Genomic DNA, 5911 nt, shown 5'->3' on the forward strand with positions numbered 1-5911 from the left:
ATAGCCACGGGAAGCAAGAGAGAGATAGAGCGCTTCTTTCAATTTGAAAGAAAGCAAGTGAAGCACACATAAAGCTTCGGCGCCGAAGAGAAGAAGGAAATTTGGAGAAAAAGGGTAAGCATTTTTTTATTCGATTAAACTGATAAATTTGCTCTATTTTTTATGAACTTTTAGTATGTTATTTCTGGTGTAGAGATGAATATTAAGATATAACTTATTAGTTATATTGCCTTTTTTTTTTTGCCTGATTTGAGATACCCACTTTGTGGAGGATTTATGTTGATTCCACCAGTTTTGGTGATGTATTTTGTTGATTGTTGAGATGTCCTAGTGTCACTAGTAAAACTGTTTGTGTACCCATTATTCTGATAGTGGAAGATTTTACTGGACTAGATTCCATGGGTTTTTTGTCCCCCTTTTGGGGGTTTTTCCATGTTAAAATTCTGGTGTCTGATTATTTAATTTCTGCCATTATATTTGCTACTTTTTTCAAATTATTAATTTATACTTTTATTATATTCCTTCATTGTATCACACACTATTATTTCTCTTACTATTATTCTTTATACACATATTTGTCATTGTCTCAGTGCAACTGTTATATTGCCTTATTTTCCTTTATCTTTTTTTTTTCCCACATTTTCTTTACCTAATTGTAATTAATTATCACCAAGTACTATTATCACAATTTTCAATCTGATTTATCACTTTGATCTATAACCATTCATTATGTTAACTTTTATGAGTTGTTAAAGTATTATTAAAAGAATTTGTCTTTGTCTCTTTTAAATATCTAGATGTATAAAAATAATAGTTTTGTATTGAGTGCGTGTTAAGTAATTTTATTTTCTATTAATAAAAAATCTAAGACATAAAGCACTAAAAAATTTTGTTCAAATTATCAAAATTTAATGTTAGTAATCCTAAAAAATAATATCAAAATATATTATTTTCAACCAAAATAATAAAAAATAGTACATAATTGTAAGTTTTTTAATTAATAATTATCAATTTAAGTCCCAGTTTAATATAGTACTTTAAAACAAAAGGCAACCATTGCTATCCATATTTTACTGCTATTTTATAAGTTTCATATTTATTTTATTGTGCACATCAATTAAACTATTATTTATTATTTCATTTTACATGTTTTGAAATAATGTTATCGTATTATAAGGACTAGCGGCTCAACAGACACTATCGTACCTGTTCAGCCGCTTTTCTATTATTGTGAAGAAATTAATTTTTATAATTCGCCTCACTATATTAAACACTATTTTTTCTCTTACTATATATTGTTCTCTATACACATACATGAAATTGTCTCATCACCACTATTATATTACCTTGTTCTCATTTCTCATTTTTTCTTCTCTTTCTATATTCTCTTCATCCGATCGTCATTAATTATTAACAAGTATCATCATCGCAATTTTTACTCTTGTCTATCACTTTGATTTATAACTATCTATTGTGTTGACTTTTATGAGTAATTAAAGTTTTACTAAAAGAATTAAGACATAAAGTATTTAAAATTTTTTGAAATTATCAAAATTTGATGTCAGTAATTCTAAAAAACAATATCAAAATATATTATTTTCAACCAAAAATAGTACATAATTGTAAGTTTTTTAACTAATAATTAAAATTTAAGTCGGAGTTTAACATAGTACCTTAGGATAGAAGGCAACCATTGCTATCCATATTTGACTGCTATTTTATAAGTTTTATATTTATTTTATTGTGCACATCAATTAAACTATACTTTATTATTTCATTTTACATGTTTTGAAATAATACCTTCGTATTATAAGGATGAGATTAATTTTCATAATCTAATATGAATCTTCTTATTATTTTATTCGTCATTTGAATATTATCCAAAAAATATAGTTAGTTAAAGTGAAACACTATATAAAGAGAGACAAAAAACTTTTAGATTTATCGTTCTGATTTGCTTCTTAAACTTCATTTATTATACTCAAATTTAATAACTTTGATGGTGGTGATTCTTTGTAATTAGTTAAAAAGTTTCAACTTTCTCTTTCTCTTTCTAACTCTCCCTACAATTTTGAACAAATTTAATTTTGTTATTAAATAATTTTTTAAGTTTATAATATTTTTAACTTCCTATATATAATAAGTATCTTTTGAATTATCTAATGCATAAAAAGTTACAACTTCTAATGTATCTTGAAAGTTAAAAATTAAAGTTAAATAATATTAATTTTTTATTATAAACATTAAGTCTAAATGATATTAATTCTTTTATTAAGGCAGAGAAATTTTATGAAAGGATAATATTAAGTTCCATGTTCTTATATACGAGAACATATATCATTTATTATATTATATATAATATAATCTTTGTACCATATAAAAAAAAGGTGAAAATCTATAAAGCCAATACAAAGAGTTGGCCATGACTTTAGTTTCTAATTTTTTTTTGGACTATATTTACCTTCTATCAAACAATTTCATAAAACAAATTATAAGGACAAAATAGTCATAAATTTTATTTTAAAAAATCTAATAACTTTTCACTAAAATAAACACAGTTTTATTACTCCTATAATCAGGATAACACATCTTCTAACCAAAAAAAAAAATACAAAGTGTCTGCAATTTGTTAATAAATCAGAAAATGTACTAAGTGAACATCATCAATGTCTTCACATTTTTTACCATTTTCATGTTTTGTTTCTTTCTAAGTTTTAATTTATATCCTTTATTTTATCAATATCTTTATATTCTTCACCATCTTTATGTTTATTTAATTCTATGTTACTTTTAGTTTATATCCTTTTGTTTAAACCGCCCATTACTCTCACCACTAGTTTGATTTCACTCTAATTATTCTATTAAATTTTTTTTAATTATTTTAAAAAATCTACCAATTTTATTCTTCATGTACACTTTCATGTGTTTTTCTTACTATCGTCCTTCTCCTTTTTTCAATACCCTCAATTGCATCGCCTCCATTGTCTTTTCATTGCCTTCATCACTGCAGTTGCAAATTTTATTTGGTTTCACGCATAACTTCCAGTTATATTTTTATTTCTCTTTAGTTTACTTATTTAATTTATATTTTCAATCATTCTTCTATCCTTTTAATTCATTCCTAACGTTTCACATAAAAAATAGTTCTGCATTTTTCTTTTATCAATTTGATGTAAAAAAATTTTTTTTTTATCTTATCAATTTGATGTAGAAAAAAATATTTTTTTTATTTGTTATGTCTTCTTATATTTTTTTATTAATTTTTTATAATTTTTTTTGTCTAATTAAACTATTTTTTATTTAACATATCAAGAATTAAACTTAACTTCTTTTATAATGAGTAATTTTTGAATCATCTAATTTATTTAAAAAATCACATTTTTTTACTTATTCTAAAAATTAAAAAATTAAAATTAATATTAGTACTTTTAGACTAACAGAATTAAAATAAAATACAAAAATAATTGTTAAATAAAAATAAAAATATAAAATTTTAAATCCCAAAATATAAAATAATTATAAGATAAAAATTTTACTTAAATATCATTTTTGTAAAATACTTTATGAATCGACATAAATATAAAATGAACTTTGAAATTATGATGCGGGTATTACTGTTCACCACCACAAAAATAAAAGATGACGTATAAATACACAAATTTTTTTTTAAAAAATTCAATAAATATATACCCAATACTCTTCATTAAAAAGAGTTATTTAAGTTCAAATTCATTCTCTCAAATTGTTGATACCATTCAAATTGAATATACTTTAAAGTTTGAGAAAAGGACAAATATGTCCCTGACCTTTTTTTCTGCGGACATTTTCGTCTTTGACCATTGAAAAATACTTTTAAGTCCCTGACGTCCTTAAAAGTTGGACGGATCAGCCCCTCCATCCAAATGCCTCCGTCAGACCCAACGAAAAAGTCTGACGTGGCTCCCGTTCTGCTTACCTAGCATTACGGGTTCCCACGTGGCACATTAGTGGAATGGAGCTTTCGAAAAATGGACAAAAAAGTTCCTGTCTCTCCCAAGAGTATATCCGCCACCACTACCTCCTCCCTCCCAACCCCACCAACTCTTGCTCTTAACACCTTTCCCAACGACAAAGCTTGGAAGAGAGGCGCATGCACCAGCACCATCTTAGAGAATCACTCAGCAAAATCTGCCAGAGTTTAAAGCCCCTCCAACAGTACCTCAAATTTCACCAACAAAACCAAATCACACCTTACCACCAAAGCATGAAAATACATTGACTATGGTACATGTTTCACAACCTTGGATCATCCAATGTATTCCAAGGCAATATTGCCTATCATTTTAGCCAATGGTGTTGGGCACTTTGTTACAATGTCAAACCTGGAAGGGTTTGAAGCATGTCCAAAGAGTGAAATACTTAACCAAGCGAGTTCCTTTAGATTCAATCTTGAAGAGAGGAACCTTTGCCAATAGTAAGGTTTCAAGTCAAAAAATGCATCAAAGAAACACCTGGATCTATTCAAGTCAAGCTTTAACAGAGTCTCCATTCCAAACAAGTAGAATTGCCTATTGAGCTTGCTCTCAATAGCCACACACTTCACTCCCTCCACAGCTTCGATGAAATAATTTCTCGCCGGCGGCGACATTATCGATTTTCCGGTTAAATAAAAAGCTCAGCTTCAGCAGCTTCACCTTCCCTGCGCCGGTGACATTCACACACAGATCAAACCCTAGGTTCGCTCCTTCAACTGGTGGCAACCTCACGCGTCCTAAACCTAGAACACCTTGCGCACCGTTGAAACTCGCGCCTGTAACACTAGGACCAGAAACGCGAAACCCGCAACCGAAGGAGAAGTCTTTTACTTTGGTTACTCTTCCCGAGCTTGTGATAAATGTCGTCGTTTCCTTTGAGAACAAGCCGCTTGTGGTGGAACCGTCCACGTAGGAGTAGGAGTACAAACAAGGGGAGTGGATCTTGGTGTGGTTGCAGGTTCAGGTTTGAGATTGAGTTTGGACTAGATGTGGAACGAGTCGACACGACGAGTCGTAGCAGTGGTGAGGCGCAAAGGTTCTGGAATGTCGGACCAAAAATTTGGATCCGGGTGGATAGGCAGAGCAGTTCCTACAGGCAGAGCATTTCACCCACACTAGGACGCTGCTGGTGTCCGCCACCAGGAGGAGGCTCTGTGGCGGTGATCCGATTCGGAGATCCACCAAGTATTGACCCGACCCAGTTGAGGCACCGGAGACGAGTGGGGACTTCAGAGACTGGCGGTGACCGTGGAGGGCCGCGAAGAGGGTTGAAAGGCGGTGAGTGTTTGAGGAGAGAAGCTGAGCTAGCAAGGATAGTGGATTATTCTAGCAAGGTAGTGAAACGGCGTCGTTTTCTTGCCTGGAGATTAATATGTCCAATTTCCAAAAACTCAGAGCCATGTGTCATCCTATAACGGACAGGTCAGCTCTACCTTTGCCAAGTCAGAGTTTTCCGTCAGCTCTAACGGAGTGAATTCAATGGAAGGATTTATTTGTCCACGTTTTACAAAGGTCAGGAACATGAATGTATTTTCCATTCATCGAGGACGAAAATATCCGCAGTAAAAAAGATCAGAGACCTATTTGTCCTTTTCTCTTAAAGTTTTATGACGACATTGAATGACAGGCATAGACTTTCTCTTCCAATATTGAAAAGGTTTCGTATCCATGGTTAGAAACAAAAAAATTAAAATTTACATAACCCAAGAGATAGAAGAAGACAGAAAAAAATTATGTAAATATTGACACAATTAATATCTTTGTATTAATTACAGTAAGCGATCTGACTCTGATAATTATACTTGGTAAATATGAGGTTAATAGGATTACCTAAAAGATAAAAGAGAGTACTAACTAAGTGGAACGAAGAAGAGGACACCATGAGCAGGAGTTGTGCG

General features: G+C 30.8%; 1 pseudogene; it reads right to left on the minus strand.

Moving 5' to 3' along the window:
* On the minus strand, nt 4286-5551 carry LOC107627183 (annotated as a pseudogene).

This window comes from Arachis ipaensis, chromosome B02 (assembly GCF_000816755.2).
Source record: "Arachis ipaensis cultivar K30076 chromosome B02, Araip1.1, whole genome shotgun sequence".
Lineage (NCBI taxonomy): Eukaryota > Viridiplantae > Streptophyta > Magnoliopsida > Fabales > Fabaceae > Arachis > Arachis ipaensis.